The sequence below is a fragment of the Galleria mellonella genome, unplaced genomic scaffold (assembly GCF_026898425.1).
Source record: "Galleria mellonella isolate WM207_F2 unplaced genomic scaffold, CSIRO_AGI_GalMel_v1 utg352, whole genome shotgun sequence".
Lineage (NCBI taxonomy): Eukaryota > Metazoa > Arthropoda > Insecta > Lepidoptera > Pyralidae > Galleria > Galleria mellonella.
The window spans coordinates 1,717,681-1,744,542 of NW_026442084.1; the positions used below are offsets into that span (position 1 = coordinate 1,717,681).

At 34.1% G+C, this 26,862-nt stretch overlaps 1 protein-coding gene across 8 annotated transcripts in view; it reads left to right on the plus strand.

Annotated features, from left to right (window-relative positions):
• Positions 1 to 8,246: 8,246 nt before the first annotated feature.
• LOC113519401 (protein pangolin, isoforms A/H/I/S) overlaps positions 8,247 to 26,862 on the plus strand; it is a 210,285-nt gene continuing 191,669 nt past the window's right edge. The window contains exon 1 of one of the 8 annotated variants that reach the window (XM_052897018.1): positions 8,247 to 8,544. The gene's annotated coding sequence lies outside the window, so the exon portion shown is untranslated. Of the gene's footprint in view, positions 8,545 to 22,765; positions 23,415 to 26,862 lie in introns of those variants that run through there. The other 7 variants (XM_052897017.1, XM_052897016.1, XM_052897019.1 and 4 more) reach the window with 7 other exon arrangements.

Genomic DNA, 26,862 nt, shown 5'->3' on the forward strand with positions numbered 1-26,862 from the left:
ATTGTATAATTAGCATATTATAGTAATGATTTTTTTTTATTGAAGTAATATTGAATGAAATTATTTGATAACCAGTATTATTCTGTATTAATTACTTTATTTCTTTTTAATAAACATTTTAAAATAATTTTGGAGTCTTTTTTTTTAATAAATAAATTTGTAAAAATCGAATTTATTTAGTAATGTCACTTTTAATATGACGAAAATTTGTTAAATATTTTTTTTATTTGTATAAAAGTAGGTAGTTAAATGTAAATGTGAATTGACACAAACTACCTTATAAGCCTTATAAGCACTATGTATGATCAATTAAATTACAGTTTTGTATTAAAATAAATTACTACTCTACTGACCTGCTTTCCCCATCCTGTCCTATCATTTCACCCTGATGACCCGTCAGCGTGTACCGATAGTATACATGGGGTTGGCTTACACATATTTAAAAAAAATAAGGCTAACGATGCTACAATGATAATTTTTTTTATTACGTTTGTTCCATTGTGGAACAGGCTAAGGTCGGAGACCATGCTGCCTAGTCTTCAATATGATAATTTGTCTGGAATTTTATTTTTCCGCTTGTTCTTATTCGAGTTTCCCGCCTTTTTCGCTACAATGGTAAAAATGAAATGCCATTTCAATAGTAATATTATTTATCTACAGGAACAAAGACAAAGGTACAATATTACACAGCCTAATTTTCTGTCATTTTGTTTCATCCATTTAAATCGGATAAAAAAGTACCTACTAGAACTAAAGAACTAGTTACTTATAATGCTTATTTTATAATAATAAAATACCTAACTAACAACCGTGTAGTCAATATATCGGATGCGTGGAAATCGATCAGTCACGGCAAATTGGTTTAAACTCGAACATAAATACATAATATCGATTCGATACTACGTCGATTGCGTGCCGAATATCGATTAACGTTTCAAATCGTACGAGTGGCGATATTCACAGCAACCGTTTGGATTTAGCTTATTTAGATATGAGTCGATTTCAAATAGGAGGTTTCAATTTCACTGTATTTTTTACGTGGATGTAATTCTTTTTTTTATTGATTGTGGCAGACAATCACGTCGCTGTTAACAGCATTTTTATGGAGTAACTTGGATGCAGCAAACAAAATGGGAGAGTAATCCCATTTGGAGTATTAGTATACGCTGACGGGGCACCAGTGAGTGATGATAAATAAGAATAAAAGTAGATAAGAATGAAGGAAGAAAGTAGCCAGATAGCCGCTAGCGGATGGGATAGAATTTTTAGTTACAGGGCCTTGCGGCTCCAGCTCTACCAGAGGGAGACTTTGTACAAAAGTCGTTGGCATGGGTACCTCTGTCCCATTCGTGTACAGGGAATCAGGGTACAGAGGAATAATACCTGAGTCTTTAGGAATGGCAACACATAGAGGATATCATAGGCAAAACAGTATACTCTATTATGTTCATGATACTGCTCATGTCTATAGGCGACGGTTACCACTTTCCATCAGGTGGGCCGTCAGCTTGTTTGCCATTCTAAGTTTGTAAAAAACAAAAAAAGATTATATTTTTTACATATTTGTAGAAATGTAGTTAAATTAAGAAACTCTTAATTTTAAATCCATTTAAAAATGTTACAGCTCAACTAGTATAGAACTTAGAATGCACTGTAGATGCACCTTCTGCATAGAAATGCATTACTCTACACGTAGGAGTCAATGAAAATGCCCGAATGGAATCGTGGACAAATTATGTAAATTAGGACAACTCTCGCAGCGATACCGCGCAGGCATTGAACTTGCTACCGAACGGCGAACAACTCAGAAACTGCACGCAACCCGGCGCAAATTAATATGGAAGAAGAATTTCATTTTTGCAATAAAGCCGCCCATTGTGTTTCTCCAATCCTATTTCTGCAACGTATTGTAACGTTTTTCTACATTTAAGTACTTTTTTTGAAGGATAACAATGAAATGGTAAACACGCCTGCGCTAACGGTATACGCTGGCGGGGCACCAGTGAGGTGATGATAGGTGAGAATGAAAAGGTAGGTCAATTAGCCTACCGTGAAGAATAAGCAATGAATTCAGCACAATGATTTCCAGGGGGGACCGTGTGGGGGTCGACCTGTCAAGGTATATAATTAGCAATGAGGATTCCCTCATTGCTCATTACAATCTCATCGCTACCTCACAAAATCGACGGCACAGGTGGTACTCAAATAAATAAAAGAAAAACTTGCTGCACTCTCATAAACCACAAGTTACCGACATAACAATATTATATACATGAGTGTCGCATCGCTACGTGTTGAGGCGTGGTTCATGTTACACGAAAAACGGCGGTAACACGAACCACGCCTGCTGCTAATGAAATCATTGTCAACTTGCTTTAGGCTAGTTGCAAACTGACGACTCGTACCATGTGGTAATAGTAAAATCGCACGGGCCACTGGGCATGGATAATATCGGTATCATGTTGTTAGTAATAGAGACTTATGGCCCAATTGCTAGCAATATAACCAACCAGGTCGACCTCCACGTGGTTCCCTCTAGAAACCATCGTGCTGAGTTCTAGTTGTATTCATCACGAGAGAGAGTATAAAAAAAAGCGAAAAACAGGCCATCATTTAATTCGATTTTGCCTGTACAGTCCACCAGAAACACGAATGAGACAGAGGTATCCAAGCAAACGACTTTTGTTTTTGAACAATAGTCTCAAAGTGAATTTACAGGGTACAGAGGAATAACACCTTAATCCTCAGGAATGGCAACGCATGGGGGGTATCATGAGCTAAACAGTATACTCTGTTATGTCCATGCTACTGCTCATGGCTATAGCCGACGGTTACCAATTTCCATCAGGTAGGCCGTCAGGTTGTTTACCATCTAAGTTGCATAAAAAAAAACATGTAAATGTTGGATCTGTCATATTATTTTCAGTTACATTTCTTTATTATGTTATTTCAATATGTCATAGCGATTGATTAAGCCGTTAAGGTGCTAAGAAGTAACAAACAAACTTTCATATTTATAATTTTAGTAAGGCTATTTATTCTGCAATGTAAGATTTTTTTCTTACAACACAGTGGACAAACGAGCATGCGGCTCACCTGACGGTAAGTGACTACCGCCGCCCATGATCACTTACAACGCCAAAAGCATTGCAGGTGTACTACCGGCCTTTTCAAAAGGAATATGCTCTTTTCTTGAAGATTATGATGTCGTATCGGTTCGGAAATACTGCTGCTGGAAATTGAGATATAGTCTTAAGTTTGCAATACGCCTAACAGAGCAGTTTATGTAAGCATGCATGTGTGATTCATATTAATAATAACAATAGCATTATTTTTAACAAGTCTTTATGCTAACAAAGTGTTAGATTTTGATACTATTGAGTTTGTGTTAATTTTTATTAATGTAAATGAAAACGGAATGGTCTATTGGTTTATTGTGACGAATAAATCAGGAATTAACCACGATGGTTTCTATGTGAAGGTGGGTTTACAGGATAAGTAGTGAATATTGCTAACAATGGTGATGGTAGTCCCCGTTGCTAACAATGCCCTTCCTTGGGGGGAAAGAGATTGTTAGTAAGACTGAGACTGAGAATCCTATTGCTAGCAATATACCCAACCAGGTCGACCTCCTCGCGGTTCTCCCTGGAAACTATCATGGTTAATTCCTGATGAATTCATCATGATGGGCTAACTGGCCTGTTTTCATTCTCATCTATCACTCTTCACTGGTGCTCCGCCAGCGTATCCTGTTATAGCAGGCGGGGTTACCATACCATTTTCACCCATCAAAAAAAAAATGTCCTTCCCAAATATGTATTTATGTATATTAAAGAGGGACGATAGGTGAGGATGTAAAGGCAGGCCAGTTTTTTTTTTAATGGATGATAATGGAACGGTAACCCCGCTTGTGCTATCGGTATACACTAGCGAGGCACCAGTGCGGGATGAATGATGAGAAAGAAAAGGCAGATCAAATAGCCCATCGTAACAAATTCAACGACAAATTAGTCACGATGGTTTCCAGGAGGAACCGCGTGGAGGTCGACCTGATAGGATATATTGATAACAATGGGAACTAACCTCCTCATTACTAACAATCCCTTCCCCCCAAGGCAGGTCAGTTAGTCCATCGTAATGAATACATCTGGAATTCAGTATGATAGTTTTCAGGGAAACCTTGGAAAAGTCGACCTAACAGAGTATATTGCTAGAATAGGACTGGTCTTCCACATTACTAACAATCCCTCCTCCCCCTATTGAAACTGGTTTTTTTTAATGGCTAATAATGGAATAGTAACATCAGTGATGATCATACATCATACATCATGATGGTAGATGAGGATTGAACAGGTCAGTTCGCTCATAGTGACAAATTCATAGTCACTCAATTAGCTTCCAAGAGAAAATGCATGGAGGTCGACCTGATAGGCTATATTGCCAGCAATGGGCTATTAGATCCCCAATACTAACAATCCCTTCCCCAGAATGGTGCTGGTAGTCTCCTTTGCTAATAAACCCCTTCCGTTTTTATTAGTACTTATGCATGTTAGTATTGGAATAAGTGTTAGTATTATGTACCATATCAGTCAGCCGTTAGCTGTCCACTGCTGAATATAGGCGTCTCGAATCATTGATGACCAGCGCCTTACTGTCGTACTACTTGCGTAGAGGTATTGCATCCCTGTGCATTCTCTACCGAATTCATCATGGGTAGTGCTCTGAGGAATTGTTCGGATTGATACCTACTGCTGATTTTCACCACCGTACAACCCGTCATAAACTAAAGTTTTATCCTAACTATCTAAACGAGTAGCGGTCTTCCACCGTGCGTTTTTCAAGGCACTTTCTTCCACGAACAACCATTCTTTGGAATCCACTTTCAGCAGCAGTATTTCCAAACCGATACGACATCATAACCTTCAAGAAAAGAGCATATTCCTTTTTAAAAGGCCGGCAGTACATCTGCAATGCCTTTGGTGTTGTGGGCGATCATGAGCGTCGGTAATCACTTACAATACACTTACAAGGGGTTAACAAGCATGCAAGCTCTGTGTTGTAAAAAAATAGGCCTCCCTCATAAAAAAGTATTTTGCCAGTAGTTTCCATGCTTGGCGGGTGAATAGGGAACCGCAGTTAGGCTTTGGTTATATTTTAAGAGAGACGCTGCTGCCCATCCCTCGTCCAATAAGTTCTCATAGTCGCCTTTTATGACACCCACGGAGAGGGAGGTCCCTGGTTACTACGTGGGCCGGTGCTGGCGAGGAGCCGGTCTAATTCCTTGCCGTAAAGCAATCATATATGGATACCCACGGTGAAGGAAGCTATTATGCATATAGACTGCAAAATGCACCTAAATAGTTATTTCTTAATTTTATAAAGTGACCTCTCTCCAAATCTTCTATGCGAGATATTGCCAGGCTTGAGTATAAATTAATCTATGGTATACACATTTTGAATTAATTCCAAAATTAAAAAATATCAGGCGGGGCTCCAGTGAGAGATGATAGGTAACGATGGAAGCAGGTTTTGTTTGATGGATGAACATGGAGTGGGAATCCCGCCTCCACTATTGGTATACATTGGCCGGGCACTAGTAAAGGATAGATGAGGATGAAATTAGATTAGTTGGCCCATTGTGACAAATCAGTGAAAATTAATCACAATAGTTACCGTGTAGATGTCTACCTGATAGAATACTATAAAGGGGCTTATTAATTCCCATTTACTAACAATCTCCTTCCCTCTTAAAGGTCGGTTAGTACCCACCTAGTAGATATAGGTGGGGGGAGAAGGGATTATTAGTAATGGCGATTAGGAATCCCATTGCTAGCAATACACCCTATTAGGTCGACCGCCACGCGATTCCCCAAGGAAACCATCGTGATTGATTGATTGTTGAAATAGTAACCATGGGCCAACTAACCTGCTACATCCTCAACTATCATCTCTCACTAGTGCCCTGCCAGCGTATACTGATAGCGCAAGCGGGCTTACCATTCAATTATCATCTATTAAAAAAATCACTGGTGTCCCGCCTGTATATACCTAAAGTGCAGGCGAGGTCACTATTTAATTTTCACCCATTACAAACTTTATTACTAACAAACTCCTCCTCCCCTAATGGTGGGTGCTGTTCTAACCAGGTAGCTTCTATCGTACAAGCATCATCGTATAGGACAAGCGTTCCATTCATAAAACATTATCAGTGCTACCAAAATAACAAACTGAACGCGAAAAACACACTAGGTAGGCATCAACTTATAATTTTATGTCGCCCTGAGCGAATTGAGAAGGCCCGAGGTGAAAAAAAAGGAATCCTTCCGCAAAGAATTTAGGAGTGTCCGATGCTGAGACGAAATCCAAGTTGCTCGTTATAAATTTTGTGTAACAATGCTTGCGTGTGGGTGTGTGCTGTGTGGTATAGTCGCTGACGAGTATAGTTACGGCACGCAATAACGCTAACAAGCGTGTGAATAAGATGCACACATCGTTGTAGAGCGGTGTCTCGCTCTCCCCGCCGGCAACATGGCGCATGGCGCGCTGACTCGGGCGCAGGCTCGAATCGTATCGCCTGCCCACTCAAGGTTCGCTGACTGCCGTTCTTTTGTTTTTAATGTTACCACGTAGTCGTTTCTCCCTGAAATTAGGTAAATTTGTATACTTAATGTGACCGTAGGTCCTGTATTGAATAAGACATTCCTATTTTTCCGTAATCTGGTCCGGTGTCCTCGAGAAAAAATTCCGAATAAATAATAGTATTGTCTTTAAGTACATTATAATAAATATAAATAGCGGCATTTAAAAAATTTAAAAAAAATAGAGAATTTTCTTAATATCTTCGGCAAGTGGTAGCGTACCTAGGAAGCTGGTCACACTGCCCAATCGTATTACGCAATTAATAAAAATATTGAAAACATTGCATTGCAACACATGTAAGGAAACAATTTACTAATGAATTAATGTTTATTTTAATTAATAAATAGCAGTTATCTGAAAAGATCCAGTTACATATTTTATCAAAAACTTACACCTATTTTAAATCATCACTAGCCATATTGTACAAATATTTTCTTACTGCTCTTTGATCCTTTATTTTTACGGCAGTTAAATAATATATTTATAACTAGCAACTTACCCCGGCTTTATACGGTTTTTGTGGAAATAAAATACAGCCCATTTTAATCACTGTTAATGTGGTTTTTGTATATGACTTATTCTATATATTTTTTAATATACAAACAAAAATAATAATAATTTCTTTCTCATAATATTAGTTTAGATTATTTTATTTAGATAAATTATGTTATAGATCTTTTAATTTACTTTTTATATATAATATATAATAATAGAAAATAATAAAGTTTAATTTATGAACCAATAAAATATAGTGTAATCTACACCTCAATTAAGTAGTATAAAAATTTTAATTACTTTTAATCTTATTAGTAGGATGCTAAAAACATAATTTTTCCGAAGTATTAATATAATCGACACTCATAAAAAAAATTGCTAAATAATAATGAACAATTTTGGGGGGGGGGGGATTGTTAATAATAGACCTTCACGTGGTCCCCCCTGTTAACCATCATGCTGAATTTCAAGTGTATTCAACAAGTTAGGCTAACTGACCTGTCTTTTCATTCTCATCTATCATCACTTACTGGTGCCTCACCAGCGTATATCGGTAGCACAGAAGGGGTTACTATTCCATCATAACCCATTAAAAAAAAAAACAATTTAAGATATTTTTAAAGAAACAAAATTCTTTATTAATAACATTAGGAGAAAAATATGGAATGTGAAATATACTACAACATCTTTTTATTTGTTAGGAGTTTGCTTTGTAAAAACTGATACGGCTTGAAACAAAAAGAAAGCAAGTCACTGGTTTTGGTATCATTATTATATTTTTTTATAAAAATGAAGAAAAAGGAATCTTTATATAAAAAAAAAATATTGAAGAAAGTTACATAACTCCAAAATAAAAGAGATGAGGTAGTCATTAAATTAATTACGTAATGATTATAAGTACAATGAATAAGACGTTAATGTGTAGTAAATATGTAAATTGTGTAGAAAAAAAAATATTAATCACGACGATAATTTGGTGCTAATTTAGGGAGATTTTAATTCCACCGCTACCACCCCGGACCGCAGACGAAAACAGCGACCGAGGACCTGCTCAAACCGAACGTCTGCATACCGATCGTAGGTTTTTTATACCAGCCGTCGGTGCACGCCGAACTGACGGGTGTGTGAGTGAAACAGCACTAGTGTGCGTGCCGGTCTGTTCTCGCGCGCGGCTCATTGTTGTGTGCGGTGCAGTTCACTCGCGGCGTCCGTTGCGGCCGTCATATACGCGCGCGGTCTCAAAACAAACTCCCGGCGATAAACAAAATAATGAGCAGTGTACATAACGTGCATCGCGAGTGCAATCGGCGACAGTGTGTGATAACAAGTATGTAACGTGCGTTGTGTTGTGAATCCGTGTGCGATTCGTGTATTGGAGGCGCGGGGCAGCGCGATGTCCGCTCTGTTTAGGTATGTGCCCGCCGATTAATTATGGCCCATCTCTGATGGGGTCGGTGGCCTGCTACTAAGATTGTGTATTTATACCGGCGACAAGTGACCAAGGATGTTTCGGTGGTTGCGATGGACATCTCAACATCCTGGTCGCTTGGCGCCGCCGGTTATCGCTAGGAAGTGTGTCGAGTAATATAGAACGTAATTAGTATGTTATCGCATTTAGAACACATTCGACAAACATTACTAACTATGCTTCAAAGTATCAAGTTGACAGTCTATTAACTTCTGGCGAGTTGTGTCGGTTTTATATCTAGCCCTAGTATTAGTGTCTAAAGTTATATTATTATTAGGTTGATACCTAACAAGTATATAAATCCTAAATAACCTAAATTACATAACGTTGTAAACAAATTTATACCCAAGTAGATATGTGAAAAATTTCAGTCATGCTTGATCCAAGACTTGAATTTTTATTCCCCTGCAAGCTAAGTATATAGTAATTCTGCAAGGTAGCTTACATTCCACAAAAATAGATACAAATAATTAACTCATTAAATAAGGAACTTTTAATAAACTCAAATTGTTTGCCGGTAGGTCAGAAAACAGTGTTACCCGGGCGATAACGAATATAATGTCACAATTAAATGACAAATTTAAAGATTAAATATCCAGGTACTTACTACCTACTAATACCTATTTGTAGGGTGGCAAAGTAATAGTATTTAACGGCCCCATATACCGTGTCAGGTCAATCTCCACGCGCTGCCCTCTAGAAACCGTCGTGATTATTTCTTCACAAATTCATTATAATGCATCAAATTAACCAGTATTTTTTCTCGCCTATTTTCACTCACTGTGCCCCCTAAGCGTATAAGTAGGTACCAATCCTGTAGGCGGGGCTACTATTCCATTATCCTTCATTTAAAAATACCTATTCGGTAAAAATAACCAACAATCGACTCTCATTTAATATTATTTAAAATTTTATGATCTAATACTGCTTAGTAGTTTGTATTCATACAAATTCATTATTTATAAAAAACTTTTTGAAAAAAGCAACAGCTGAGTTTCTTGCCCGTTATTCTTGGCTGAAATTGCGGTCCGAATAACGAAAAAAAATAGTCCCATAAAAATGACTATTCAAAAATGCTTAAATCGAAGTTTACTTGAATAATAATATTTCTTTCTTCCTTTCTTCTTTCTATTGCCTCTTATTTGTATTCTCAAACTGTAGTTATTAGTTGCCATGGTAAATATTCTTGTTAAAGGTATCGCATCACTGCGTAGGTATGTAATCCTATTTGTGAAAATTACTCATTTATATTAGGGTTCCTTATAATTTTTTTTTTTTATGTGATTCCTAGTTGTAATAGTGGAAATAATAAACAGACGTTTTTGTATTTAACTATGAAAGAGAGGAAATTCTAGCGTGTTCCTATAGTTACATGTGATGTAATTTTTAATATATTTTACGATTGTCGTATGATCGTAAAATAAATATTGAAATGTATGTATATATTACAATGCTTTTTAAAGTTATCCATACTAGATATATTTTGAAAAATAGTGTTGAGTGGTGTAGATTTTTTTTTTTTTTATAATAATACAAATATTTTTTATTCAAGTAGGTAGTAGTAATTTTACTTTGTCGTATGATCGTAAAATAAATATTGTAATGTATGTATGTTCTACAATGCCTTTTTAAAGTTATCCATACTAGGTGCATTTTGAGTAGTGTAGATACATATATATTTTTTTTAATAATAATAAAAATATTTTTTATTCAAGCAAACTTAATTACAAGCATTTTTAAATAGTCATTTTTAATGATTCTACTACCCGATTAATTGACCATGATCTGTTACATGGATGATAATTGAAAGGTTACTCTGTCTGCGCTATTGGTATACACTGGCGGGACACCAGTGAAGGGTGATAGGTGACGAATTGAACAATACATCAATTACTATAATTTCCATGAGGAACTGCGTGGAGGTCGACCTAATAAGGTGTATATTGCTAGCAATGGGATTGCTGATATCCATTACTAACAATCCTGTTTCCTTCCATGACCATAGGTATATAAGCGTATTCTAGGTACTTACTTATATAAAAACATAAATAAAGCCCGTAATAAAAGCGTACAAATATGGTAATACGTTTGCGTACCACGGTGCCATAGAAATACGAATACTAAATAGGTAATAGTGTGTACTTACGTACATACATACATGATGTATGGGAATTAATGAAGGGTGGACAAAAATGGTTTGAATGTCATAATTCCTTCATGGAAATTTTTTAATTGATTCGATGTCCGGTAAAGTTAATGCTTATGTTTATTGCAGATAATCGTTTGAAATGACAAGGACAAAGTTAATAATTGTGCTGCCATTTGTTTTTTTTTTTTTTTTTTTTAATTTCCATCGGAACCCTAATAAATAATGATATAGCATTTCAAACGTGCACAATGCACCTGCTTAACATAAAAACTTGGGATCTCCTTATCGGTTCTCTATACGCATATGACAGTACGTTGATACAAATTTTCAAAAATTCATAGGATTGCTAGAGGGAGACTTTGTACAAAAGTCGATTGCTTGGGTACCTCTGTCCCATTCATGTTTCAACTGTGAAACAGTTGTGTTTGCATGGCTGTGTTTCGGTTTGAAGGGTGGGATATGGCGTGAATTTACTGGGTACAGAGGAATAACAACTCAGGAATGGCAACGCATGGGGGGTATCATGGGTGAAACAGTATACTCTGTTATGTCCATGGTACTGCTCATGTCTACAGGCGACGGTTATCACTTTCCATCAGGTGGACCGTCAGCTTGTTTGCCATTCTAAGTTGTATAAAAAAAAAATCTAATGGAATTAAATAATATAGGTACGATATAGAAGAATAATTTCCAAGCATACGAGATATATGATCACCACTCATCATCATTATTTCAATCTATCACATACTGATGTCCGATTCCAGTATCGCTCGAGTAATAGAGATCTCCAATTTTTTTTTAAGTACAGACCTAGTTATGCGCCGATAATGTAGATTTCTGTAGGTAAAAAAATAAAAAAAAAGATTAAGTATTTTCTGAGCTTAGACCAGTATGATGAACTCTCCTCCCCCAGCCGTCTAATTTAGACAAGTTCTTATTTAAATATAATGTAGTTGTGTATACATTAAAAAAAAAAATAATCGATCGAATAAGAACGTCATTTGTTATCGGGTCAATGTACCTGTTGCTGATCACTTAATGGAATTATGCTATATAGAATAAAAACTGTAGTTTTTTATAACGTTATAGATATTATAGGTAAGATAAACTCCTTATGCATTAAGTTTTATTTATTTCCATTCAAAATAAAGCTCCTAGTGTTTAGTTTACATTTTATTATAATTCTTAAAATTTCTTAGTTTTCTTCAATATAATACATTTTTATTAACTCCTTTACTTATAATATTGAAATTTAGTTATTAATTTTCAACTAGTGACTGTCCTCAGTGTTACCAGTTATCTAATTTTTTTTATAATCTTTATTTAAAACACTTTTACTCTAAGTTTTTTACTTTATTTTCATTCATAGGGTGAGATGTTTAAAATCTGATAAAAACAATTCGGTAAATAATCCATAAAGTATATTTTTTATTAATTATTTTGCATATGTAATTTCTATAATACTGCGGGTGCCTATAGGCGACGGTAATTACTTACCATCAGGTGAGCCGCATGTTCGTTTGTTATGCTATATAAAAAATCTATACCTACTTGGTCTGCGCCTGTACCTTTTGTAACAATTCCACGCCGAAAATAAAGGATATTTAACACGAATTCCTTTTTTCATTCGGCCGAATCTCTTGCGCCACGGCCATTTCTCAATAAGGTGAGCGTCGCGAACAAAAAAAAAAAGGAATATTTATAACCCCTTATTCTTTTTTACGAAAAAATATATTTCAAAATCTTTTTTTTCTTTTTTTACGGCGCGCAGTAAAACGCGACAAGCGGGGTCACGAGTGGCCAGTTCGAAAACCGAGTTTGGAATCGTTTTAATACAAGATATTTTGCATTAAAACACGTCCCCGGATTCTTTTGTATTCAGTTTTTTTTTATGACTTTAATAATTAGAAACAACTTTCTAAAAACTAGTCAGTCTCACATTAAAACTTCTCTCGTTTTCATCCAATTAAACGGCTTACAACAGAACGTATTAAAAAAAATCACAATGCCTGATTGTCTTTAAAACAATAAAAAGTGAGACCTATTTAAAATTTGAGAACTGCTCGAGTAATAAACCTAAACACGTTGTTCTCAGAACAGAACAATCGTTTTAATGTCTTTAGTTTATCCCAAATGAATTATTCATGATCGAATTTCCTTCTGTCTTTATGAAGTACTAATATAATTAATTTTAAATGTTACTGATTACCGATTGGTCCTTTTATCTGACGTATAAAAATTTATTGTCGTTCGTTAGTCGCGCGAAAACTCAAAAACGGCTTAACCGATTTAAATACTTTTTTTTTCGTTCTATTTGTTTACAGGAGTGGTTTAAAAGAAAAATACAGTTAAGTCCTTAACGTTCAGTTAAGGATTGCCAAAAAATTTAAAATTAATTTATTACTTCGAAATACTTGTAATAGATGGCGCTGTAGAATACGAAGTTCACCGGGTACATTAGTGCAATCCCCTTATTCATAAAAACTCCAAACCTGCCATAAATCTATTTTAGTTATTGAACTATTTTGTCTCTTTCTATAACACTAAATTTCCGATTCGAAAGAAAGTGACAAAACAGTGTAATAGTTAGAACAGGTTTGTAGAAGGTTTTAGTTTTTATGAATAAGGGCGTTAATAATATAAAAATCCCGCGTCACGATGTTTATTCACGCCTAATCTCCGAAACGGCACAGTCGATTATAATTAAATTTTGTAAATGTATATTTTTTGTTTCCAATTTGAGTTATATTGATTGAAAAAGAATGGTCTTGGTAGATGGCAGTAGGGTGCAAATTCATTTCTAGGGGTAGCTAGTATTATGATAAAAATCGGTTAAAAGAGATAACCAGTACGTAAGATCTGTTGCTAGGTTTTAGTTTTGTATTTAGTCGTTAACTGTCCACTGCTGAACATAGCCTCCCCCATAAGGAGGGTTTTGCCAGTAGTTACTACGCTTAGTAGACGGGTTGGCAACGGCAGTTTGGCTTTTGGTGATGTTTTAAGAGGGAAGCTGCTGTCTATCCCTCCATCATAAGTTCCTTAATCGCCTCTTAAGACACCCACGGGAAAGGAAGGGATGGCCGAATCTATGCCGGGACCTACTCGGCTAGTTTTGTATGTAAATCTTCACTTTATAAGTAATTATACTAGCTTTTACCCGCGATTTCGTTCGCGTCACCGGGATATGTTCACTGACCGGAATTAACAATATATCCTTCTCCTTCCCCTATATCTAGTACTTGTGTAAGAAGTAACAAATAAACAAATTAACTTTGACATGTAAAATTTTAGTACGGATTGAAAGATATCCTTCTAGGCACTCATTAACTGTTGCCATCTAGTACGCATATTAAATAGAATAAAAAAAAAATATTCGTTTCATCACCAAAATTATCAAAGGAAATGTAATCATCAATAACAATTTAAAAGTAATATATGACTAATAAGACGAAGTAGGAAAACGTAATGCTCGCTATTTGTACGTGACTATAGCATAGATTTGGCGTAAACGATTACGACATTTGAATAGAAAATATTTTATTTGGATCCCAGTAACTACGAACTGTGATCACGACTTTAAAACTATGTATATAAGTTTGTATTTGTAATAAAAAAAAATTCAAATTTTCTAAATATCCTTTTCGCAAGTAATTGTGAGACGTCTTCTATATTGTAACATCGTAATAATTCATAAAAACCTAAAATGTCTGATAAACATAAAATATTACTGGCCGATTTTAAAATTTGTATCATTATATTTAAGTTTAACCTATCTTAACTACTATACTATATTTCTTATTATTATTTTATTTAGATAGATACTATATTTTATCATTAAACAGATCAATAATCTAGTAATAGTACTAGTCTAGATCTGGCAATAGTAAATAAAACTGTCGACCTACCTGTAGAAAAGCATAGCTAGAAAGTGGTAATCGCTCGCATTCATGCAGACAAATGTGATATAAAATACATTGTAGACTATCCAAAAGACATAGCGAGTTACTGAGTAAGCATGGAAATTAGTGCTACTTTTATTACATTATCATATGGTGAAATTATTTCATATTATTTTAGTGATATCGCCTGTGACCAATGATAGAAATGATTTTTGCTTGCATTAATCTAAATGTCATAATCGCTATTATTTGCCATTAGTAGTGATATATGAACTTGATTTTTTATTATCAGTGTGCTTAAGTTTTTATTCGCTTGCTCTTTACGTTCAACAATTCGTTATTAACCGAAGGCAGCCGATATCTCACGAACGAATCCGAACGCAGCGACTACCTGCTATTTCATTTAGTACTATTTTGTAGCAGTTCGTATAAATCGACGTAGCTGTATTGATACGACGTAATTGACGTATGAATTTGCGTATCATATGATAATTCATTGCTACTTGTGAAATATTCCAAGCCTATTACTGACACAGCTAAACGCGTGCAGCGTGCAATGAGAACCTGCGCAAGAGTCGAGAATGTTAATGCGCTCGTGTTGTTCATTGCGCACATTCAGCATGCAAAATCCGTTTTAAAAACATTGTACAAGTAAAGCAATTTATATTGGCCATTAAATATAAAAATCCTTTGGGTGACATTTAGTGATGTGTCGAATCGGTGTTCTTTTTTTTTTTTGTATTTGAGTATTTTACTAATGGCTAAAAAAGAATCAGTCCTGTCCAAATTTGAGAACTCGGACTCGAGTACTTGTATAAATACTTCATCAAATTTGACTAATCTCTGAATTGATTTCTGAAACGTACTTTAATGATAGTAATAAATGTTTATGTCTTCTCGTGACCACGGCTGGGGTGCTTGTTCAAAATGTCGAGATAATTAAAGTAAATTATCATTGTTTTAATTATTAAATGATGGCGTTAACTCCCGTCTCTTATAAAAAAAAATGTTTAGTCATTTAATAATTTCTCTTTTAATTAATTTTAATAAGGCAATAAAAAAAGAAAAACATATTGTATGTACTTAAAATCTGAATGCGATTATTGTGTATCCAAATTTGTATATTGAATACTCGAGTTACCCTGATTCGGTACGTCACTAGTGACATCCGGTGTTTGCTTACAACCTCGAATTACGCTTAGGCGACATTTTTCTATAAGTCCAAAGTGCTATGATTTTGTATAAAGGTTCAATGTCCTATATATCATATATATTCAGCAATAACTTAGTTTTAATTGTCCATTAAAATAAAGGATATTTTACAATGATACTAAAGTTAAAATGCAATGTTGAAGTCGTTTACGACGCAAGCAATAACTCGAGTCGAGGCATCGGATCTCCATTCCAAACTTCGCCCGTAATCGCTATTCCACGGAATTCAAATTACTCGATGTTGAAAATGTTGAACATTCGAATTGTGCCGGAAACTCGAATAGAATTGTTAGTCGTGTGTTTATGATAATTAGAAATTTTTATCACATTGTTTTACATTATAAAATTTGTTCTTGACGCTTTAAAAACACATGGCATTTTTACATGTTAAATATAAAAAAAAAGGTCGGATCAGTTTACGTGTAATATAGAATAACTGAGCGTCTTATTGTTATTATTTAAATCTTTCTAGAAGAATCAAGAAGTAACCGTCTGTCCTGGTATAAACATGTAATGTGCAGAAATGAGAGAGCATGCTTTAAAAAGAGCAGTGTTAATTTGGATTGTTATAAAGCAAGACCTGATGAAGCATGGATCGACTGTGTCAAAGATGAAATGGCCAGAATGGGAGTTGTTTTTTTAATGGTTGATGATGGAATGGTAACCCTGCCTGCGTTAACTGTATACACTAGTGGAGCACCAGTGAGGGATGATAAGTGAGAATGAAAAAATAGGTATAAATAACCCATCGTCATGAATATACCTGAAATTCAGCAGGATGGTTTCCAGGGGGGGACCACGTCGAGGTTGACCTGACAGGGTATATTGCTAGCAATGGGATTGGTAGTCCGCATTACTAAAAATCCCTTTCCCCCCAGCCAGAATGGGAGTGGAGAAGAAGCAAACATATGTCTTTTAATTGCTGATAATGGAATGGTATACGCCGGCAGAGCATCAGTGAGAGATGATAGGCGAGGATGAAAGCAGATCAGTTAGTCCATCGTGACGAGTTCCACAAGAATCAACAATGATAGTTTCTAGGTGGATTCAAGTGGAGGTCAACCTGATAGGGTAAAATGCAATATCTGTTCTAAGGGGGGAAAGGGATTGTTAGTAATGGGGTTTCCATTACTAACAATCCCTTTCCCCTCTAGGAAAATATATGCTGACATAAAATAATTAGTATAAGGATAGATGATGCTTGACCATTCTCATACATAGTATATGATACAAAAGTAGTTTTTTTTTATTGACACTTCTTATTTTACTTCTGTGCTTGCAAACTTGAATGTTATGCATCCGAATTCAAATATTTGAAATACCTACTAATTAAACTCATTTATATTTATACTAATATTATAAAGAGGGAATATTTGTTTGTTTATAATGGATGAACTCATAAATTATATAAAAGTTTTTAAAAATTCTTTCACCTGTAGTAAGCTAAAATATCCGCCACTAAAATAAACTATATATTATTTTTGAAAATTCTATCTACCCATGCGAAGTCAGGCCGGATCGTTAGTCATAAATAGAACAAGTCAGATCGACCGTAGCATAATAAATTTCGTTCGGTCCACGTTGTAATGAGGATTTCCTAGAAAACTCAGCGACGATTCCATGCTGCATCCAAAAAACTAACTGAAGAAAAAGTGTACAAATAAAAAAATGGATATACGACTTACGCGTCCAGAAAGTAAAGTTGAAAATTGAATGAAGTAAAAGTCCGTCGCCCATACGGAATTTTATTCTATGAAAGTTGAGCGCCAACTTTTTTCTTCACTTTTTTCTACAAGGGCGTTACTTGTCCTGTCTTTGTATTTTTGCCATTGTCTCGGTTGATGAGTAATGATTTGAAAAAAGGTTGGAGGTATGAAATTGAGATTCAAATCCAAAATACATATATAACTCATCATTGAAATATATTATATCTCTGTATATTTATAGATATAAAAAAAATATTTGAAGATGACATTTAATGGTATTTCAATATTTGTATTCCTAAAATATTATTTACTAGTGACCCGCCCCGGCTTCGCACGGGTGCAATGCTGATACTAAATATACCTCCCTACTATAGAATGTCCTTATAAATAACATTTACAGCTTTTTTGTTATTAGACAAAACAAACATTATAAAGTGCTATAGGGCGAAGTGCGGTCTTTGACGCGCTATTATATAGGCACGCGCCGCCGGTCGGGCCAGTACCGCCGCACCGCTATGCTTCTGCATTTTAAATCTGTAATATCTTCGGAAATATTCATTTAAATTACATGCTGTAAAGGACTATATTGATCTATATTAAATGGACAATGTATTTAAGACTTAATTGGTAAAAAAATTAATGCTGTATTGCTTAAAATCACTTCTTAACTAAGCCATTTTTTCCCGTAAAATGTAAAGGATAAAAAATGGTTATTGTGGGTTATCCTTAAGAGATAGACACGTACCATCTCAGATTTTTTTGTTGACTTTTTTAAGGTGTACAATACTGTAGTACATTATTTTGATTTATCTCGTGGGGTTCAGCCAGCGTTTGCATTGTAAACGCAAAAAATGTGTTTATTTACGACATCACATTAGAAACCTCTAAATTTATCAGTGTTTCTCTACAATATTATGCATGTATTATACATGTCAACCTTCCCCTTGAATCACTCTATTTAAAAATCCGCTTCAAAATCCGTTGCGTACTTTTAAAGATTTAAGCGTACATAGGGACGGACATACAGCGATAGCATGATTATGAAGTAATGAAAGTTTTTGTAATCAATATAAATGACATTTTAAAGTCATTATTTTTTCTAAAAATTGATTACGATAAAATAAATATCTCAAGGTAGTGACATCTACAAATGATATCTAAATAGGTGGTTTATTTTATTACAGACCTCGTAGCTTCTCATAAAAAGAAAAAAAAAAACAGTGGCCAGAAGGCGTCTGTAATAAATAATTTGCACCGATACGGCGCGAGTATAATCGCATCAAAAGTAGCTCTATTCTTTTTCGACAAATTAAAAATTGACTCTTACTGTAGTGCAATAAAGTTTAATTTAGTTGAATTTTCCATAAAAATTTCATGCTGACCGTACAATTAAGCTACTTCATATTATTAATTGCTATCAACTGTAATATTAGTGTGTTGTTTTAAGACGGTGACACATGCCGTCGTATAGAAATAGAATACAGTGTAAAATTTTAAATACTGATAAGTAAAATGGTTTTTATTCCTTTCATTTCTTATCTGTTTCGCCCATGATGCTATGCCATTCTTCAGGAGTAAGTTGTTATTGCTTTGTACCCTTTAAACTCACTGCTGTATGCCACCCTTCAAATCGAAACACAACCCTGCAAACACAACTGCTTTACGGTAGAAACACGAATTAATTACTTATATGCTATTTACATATATATTATATTACGCAATTAGCGTAATATAATATACACCATTTTGCTGATGTTATAAGTTTTATCATTATTTTTCCTTTATTGAGTCACTTTTCAATCGAAATTATTTCAATGACTTAGTAGGTTATATTTATCGATAGAAAATTGTATTTATTAAAAAAAAATCATAAGAATGAGATTTTCTTTGAAAAAAAAAAGAAATATTAATAAGGATTATAGAAACAATACTAAAAGAGAATAAAGACAAGAAAAACTTGTGAAAATAAAGGAAACGTATCATGAAAGTATGAAAAATTGTAAATACAATTGAAATAGAATATTCCATTTTTGTATTAAGTTTAAAACTTGGGAAAAAAATATTTGGTGCTTATAAAAAATTAGTTAAAAGAGTTTAGTACGTATTCTACTATATATATGTATGTGTATATTATTTAAACACCGCAACTCAACTTATAGTAATTGTGATTATTATTAAAATTCAAACCATATTTTTTTCAAACAGACTTGTTTACAAGCACATTTAAATCGTTATTTTTTTATGAATGCAGAATTAGGAAAGTTGTTATCTGTTGAGAAGAGCCCGCAAGTGACTCAACAGTTACTCTTTTAAATCTCTATTAACATTTATATGTATACTAGCTGACCCCGCAAACGTTGTTTTGCCAAATACATTATTTCTAGAAAATAGGAAAGGAGGTCGGCTTCGTCCTCATCCCTACTCCGTAATGTAACTGATCGATTGGTAGTTGATTAATTATCGACCGGTGAGGGTTGATGATTAATTTAAATTAAGAAAAAAGATATAATTAAAGCAAATTGTAATTATAAACTATACATGAAAATTATATTCGATTGCCATCTTGAAACCCTATTGCGGAATATAAAAATCGCGCTTAAAAAACAGGGGTTGATCGTAAAAGGGTGAAAATTTAAAGTTTTATGTATTTTTCAATGCTAAATGATATTTACATAAAAATAAAAAAAAAATTAGGGGTGGGTCACCCTTATCATTAAGGGGTATAAAAAATAGATGTTGGCCGATTCTCAGACCTACCGAATATGCACACAAAATTTCATGAAAATCGGTAAAGCCGTTTCGGAGGAGTTTGGTAACAAACACCGTGACACGAGAATTTTATTAAGATTTATGTAATGTATTAAAATAAAGCAAATTATCCAAGGTACGTAATTGAAGTTAAATAAGCATTTCAATATTATTCATACATTGGGAGTTGTTTTTTAATTCACATGAATTAAAAAAACCGGTTTTTATTCTTACATAAGAATAAAAACCGGTTTATTTGAACGTACTTTACACGTACATGAAGTCTAATTTTAGAATGGCTAAATTTATTTTTAACACATCGTAATGAAATGTTTCTAAAGATATTTTTTCGTAGGCTGAAGTATTTTTTCAAAATTGTTGCTAATGTGTTGTTTTTTGTTGAGTTTTGCTGATAATCAAAGTGGTAGTTATTTTTTTTTATACAACATAGAATGGCAAACAAGCTGACGGCCCACCTGATAGAAAGTGGTAACCGTCGCCTATAGACATGAGCAGTACCATGGACATAACAGACTATACTGTTTCGCCCATGATACCCCCCATGCGTTACCATTCCTGAGGAATCAGGTGTTATTCCTCTGTACCCTGTATATTCACGCCATATCCCATCCTTCAAACCGAAACACAGCCATGCAAACACAACTACTCTGCGGTTGAAACACGAATGGGACTGAGGTACCCAAACAAACGACTTTTGTACAAAGTCTCCCTCTGGAGTTTGGATGGATCTCTAATGATATTGAACATATTTTTTTCTCAAATTTTGTCTAAGAATTATAAAAGAAACAAATTTTCAAATAGTTTTAAAGTAAATGAAAGTAAATCGACAGCCATATTTTGTGTATGTAGTCGACGAAATGAAATACCCGATCACCGGTAAAGTAATGATACCAATTGTTGGCGCCGCTCCAGACGTCAGCGCCATTGTTATCTATTTAGTGAACTAATCATAAATGCATTACTAAATGCGAGTATCGTTTTGTTTATGGGTTAACTAGTTGCGCACGCGTCGTACCCTGTTATTCATAAAAACTTCAAACCTCTCATAAACCTATTTAGATATTGAAGACTTTTGTCCTTTTCTTTTAAACTAATATTTGTTATTTATATGTTTGTTATTTAGTTTTTTTTTACAACTTAGAATGGCAAACAAGCTGACGGCCCACCTGATGGACAGTTACGCCTAAACAGCCAAACGGATTGGAATTAAATGTAGTACACAAGTAAATTATATTTTAAGATAATACATACAATACTTTATACACTATCACACGAGCGGGCTCGTAGAAAATATCTAGTATAAAAAATAAAATGTATGAGAAATTATATTTTTACTAAGTTACAAGTTCTACTTTTTGTCTTCAGGTCTTAATAAGTGACGACAAAGCGTACAAAACATAGTATGTATAAATCAAGGAATACTCGAAGTTGACATCCACATACGGAGGGGAATGCAATTGTTAATAATGGGGACATTTAAATCCATCGCTAGGAATATACTCTGTCAAGTCGACCACTTCACCCCCCTTTTAAACTATCGTTTTTAATTCCGGACGAATTCATCACAATGACCCAACTAACCTGTTTTCATCCTCACTTATCATCCCCACTAGTGCCCCACCAGCGTACACCGCTAGTGCAGATGGGGTTACCGTTCCCTTATTACCCCTAAAAGAATTTCCACATACGAGGAGAGTCCCGTGATTCACATTGGTACATATAATAATGCCTGCTCATTTACTTTCCTACCATTAAAACGCGTTCCATTCCACGCACTAGTTAGAAGTGTAAACGCAGTAAACGTTTTCAAATTAAAATAACTCTGCCACCTCACATGGAGAGGTAAATATTCATCGGCTGTAATGTGTCGAGTCGACGTATAAAGAAACGGTTTGTACCTCACGCAGACTAGCGTGAAGAGAAACGCAATTGATTTGCCATCGGGAAAAGTTGGTACAACAGTTTAGACTATGTTCCAGTCAGTCGCTTCAGTGAAGTTGCAATAGAAATTCAACTTAAAGAAAAACATAAAATCTTTTTTACAAACAACCAATCAAGTGCGTGCAGGATTGAGGGTTCAGCGTTTTATAAATATGTTCAAATTTTATTCAGTTAATATTTAAAGAATCTGTAGATATGAATAATTCATCTAAAAATAAAAATGTATAATAAATTAACCCAAAAAAAAAAAAACATAATTGTCAGAAATAAATTTTAAAATAAAATAGAGACATGTTTTAAGCAATATCCTTTTTACAACGTGACGGAATACCCAAATGCCAATAGTAAATTATGACATATTATTATTTATTTATTTTTAAATAAAAAAAAGGGTGACAATTACAAATTTAAAACCTGTAATCATTATTATTGGCATGTAGTTACCATTATATTGACATATAGGTACCTAATGTAATTAATTTATAATGTTATTTTTATTTTATATTTCAAATGTAGTTATTATTGTTATTATTTATTTTAGAAATTTAAAAATTATAATGTAAATATTGACTTGCCATTGCGTGACGAAATCTGTTACATTGGTTAATAAAGAAATATGAATATAGTCGGTACCTGAATGCAGCACAGAAAAACTATAGTTACACTAACGGATCACATGAAAGGATAAAAGATGGTAAAAAAACATGGCTTTGTTTCTCTTGCCTTGCTGGCATTAATATTTATTACCTTTTGTTCTAATTCTAATAATAGTTTTCTATTTATATGTCGTGTCATTATAGAAAAAAAAAATGGTTACCGAAGAAAATACATTTGAATTTAAACGGACTGCGTGCTCTTATCTGATCACAGATTCCCATTTATTATTTCAAAATATAAATATAAACCTATTTTGAATTAACATATTGGTTTATATGTTAACCTTCAAGATGAGTTAAGCAGATCATACAACTAATGTTCCCTCCAATAAATTGTCCTTTCCATCGTTTCCTATCTTCATTCATTCATAGAAGTCTCATTCAATTAATTTATTTTTAGGCACAAAGTTAAAAACGACGATTTTGGTGATTCTTTTGCTGTCGAGTGCGAAATCTCCCGTGCTAATTTTGTAAGAAGCAGTAAGTTTGTCAAATTTTTAAAATTATTATATCAATACTTCTAATAAGACGAATCTCGTTTCCAAATCGCATCAAACATACAATACAAATATGAGAAAAGCATTATCCTTCTTTTTAGCAGTCGAGTAAGGTTAAACCGTTACTGTACTTGACAACGTGAAGAAAATATGACAAGGGGAGTGGACTAGTAAGGACATATAGAATTCATACAAAAAATATAGTAGATAACTTCAGCTAGCGTTAATTAATATGGAGTTATTTATACACATAGCAATTAGTAATTCTTATCAACCGGCTTCAAAAAAATTAGGTTCTTAATTCGGTTGTATTTTTTTTTATTTGTTGCCTCATACTAAATGAAATAAAATTTATGTGCCAGAAACATTGTAGACAAGATGTTGCATTTGTCTAGTTTACAAGATGTCCATTATGTTTCGCCACATCAAATGGCATGCAATTATTAACTACTGAATTTACATATATTTATTTAATTGTTTAAATAACCTAGCTGACCTGCTTCATTCTCACTTATCATCCCTCACTGGTGCCCCGCCAGTGTATACCGATAGCGCAGGCGGAGTTACCATTTTATTGTCGTCCATTAATAAAAAAAGGCTGAACTATATTCTTCTCCACCCCATATAATACGAGTATATTAAATTTGATAGTAACTAGTTAAGTCGTTAAGGTGCTAAGATGTCACAATTAAACTAAGTAAGAATTGGGTAGAATATTTTTTTTTTATATTAAATTGATTTTTTATATATAATATATAATAACGGTGACCATCAGGCTATTGCAACTTCTTTGTAGCTATATGTAAAGGCCGGCAGCACACCTACAATGCCTTTGGTGTTGCGGGTGATCATGGGCGGTGGTAGTCACTTACCATCAGGTGAGCCACATGCTCGTTTGGCCCTTGTGTTGTAAAAAAAAATGTAAATTTAAATCTGGCCACATATATATGTTGTTTAATTTATTTTATATTTTTGTTTTTTTTTTTTGTTTTTTTTTTTTGTTTTTATTCAAATGGTTGTCTTGTCTATTACACCAGGGTTGTCACGTGCGTATTACTGGCTTTGAAGAAAACTTAAAGGTCTCTTTAAACAAGAACTGTTTTTTTTTCTTTTTTAAATGTTGTTATTTTTTCCTGTTTTTCTTACTGCTAGGTTTCTCAACTTTGTATGATGATAATCGATGCATTTGACCACCAATAGCGAAGGCGGCCCCTCACAGTGTGGCGAATACCGTTCACTGTTGGAGGTATTTTTTTTTCTACACCTCTTAGTACCGAGGGAAGATGTTTTAACGGGCAATTAAAAACATAACTGGTACGCAACTATGTCCGCCTGTTATTGATCTAGTGCCTACATCATTAGACGCCATGAATAATGTATTTCACCTTAATTCTCTTAATGAACAAAGGTGCTGTGAGTGAATTATGCGCGACCATCCGCAGGTCACTTGTTCGACAAACGATTAATTCAATACGTTACTTTTTATGGCCATTTAAGAATGTTTATTCGAGTTAATTGCATGCTGTTATAAATGATCGATTATAAAAGTTCGTCAAGTTTGAGTACAGTCTTTTTGTATTAAGTTTACAAGTAACTATGTAAAGGTAAGGCAAGGCGAATTAAATTGAATTCCTATAATGTGCCCAGTTGCTTACTTTTACAGCGACTTCAAGTCACAAACTAAGCTTACTTTGTACTATAGTTACAGATAGACAAACACAAATATTTTTTAAATAGTTATATAGTATTTATAGTCTATAAAAAATGTTCAGAACAAATATAGTCTTGAATACAAATATTTGTATTGCGCTTGCACGAGGAATTTGTGATTTGCAATGTAAGTCAGTGTGTTTAATCTCTATATAATTGAGATCTTTTAAAATTTAAGATTATACGTATAAAAAAAAAAACGTTTCAGTCGTAATGAAATTAATATGGAACAAGCATAACGGCAGTCAAAATCCTAGAAATTTATCGCGCAACACATGCGTGTTGCACGTACACACGCTCGCATACACGCACGCATGCACGCACGCACGCACGCACGCACACACGCGCGCGCTCACACACACACATACATTCATAAAATACAGGAGAATTAAGAACCTTCTCTTTTTGAAATTCGCTTTAAAACAATATAGGCGTTCTCTCACACATCCAACATAATTCCAACAAGCTACTGTGGCACGGAGCGTGACGGCCAAGTCCGATACAGTTTAATTAAATCATCGTCATTATAAACTCGCACTTAACTATGTAAATAAATGTCCGACGTGATGAAGTTCGCTCGAGTTTGCCCGTTTGAATTGTAACTACTTATTAACACATTTTAGTATAACACACGGCGCTTTAATTCTGGTTTTGTTAATAGTCTATTGTATTTTTAGTACTTGTACTTCGTGGAATGAATTGATCTTTTTTTTTTTAATAATTAAAAAATACCTTTCGACCACTCGATTCGATCTCACATCTCAAATACCTAAATAATAATAATTTTAAATTCCCAAATGCTTAGTTGCTTACATATTAAAATGTTTTTAATTTTTTTTTTCATGAATTAATTTTGTAGTGACGTTTTTTTATTTGCTCAAGATATAGAGTGTGTTTAGCTTTGTATATACTAAACTCTATTCATGAAAACTAAATCCTCCTACAAACCTACTTTATCTGTTACATTGTTTTGTCACTTACATTCATACTGAAAATTTAGTACAAAAGAAAGAGACAAAACAATTCAATAGCTACAATTGATTTATGACAGGATTGACATTTTTATGAATAAGGGGGTCAGTTTATGGTATTTCTTTTTGAACACTATGGTCCTTTGTACCTTTAGTGTTTTCTTATCTTGAGGACGAAAGAGACTGATACTTCGTGTTATTTCTCTCTCAACACAAAAATTAAAAAATAGATATATTGTTTATTAAATATATTGTTATTGCTAATATGTAATTTATCTTTTATCGATTTAAATAATTGAAGAAATGTCGCTACCTAATCATATTTGTCACTATATAAGAACATAATAATACCAACATTTTACAAATGTTATATGCAATACGAATCGTATAAAGTCCACTTAAAATCGACATCAACAATCTACTGCCCTATTTATAAAATAATTTTACTAGTCAAATAATTTTAAAATAATAAATCAACGTGACCGCTCTAGTAATACGATAGTGCTACCGATTTCTTACGAAATTAGGGCTACAATGACCGATCTGAAACGCAACACATGTGACCTCTAAACGGAAGGCGCAAGGTTCAGAATAAATCAACAACGATTACTAAAAGGAATGTGACGAATTTGAAACACGACACTAAATGCACGCCTGTGTAAATGCTTTCTTATTAAAAAAAGAAACACGTGTTGTCGACTTTTTTTTTAATGTCGCGGTCACAAGGGGCGACATGACGCGACGAAAGAT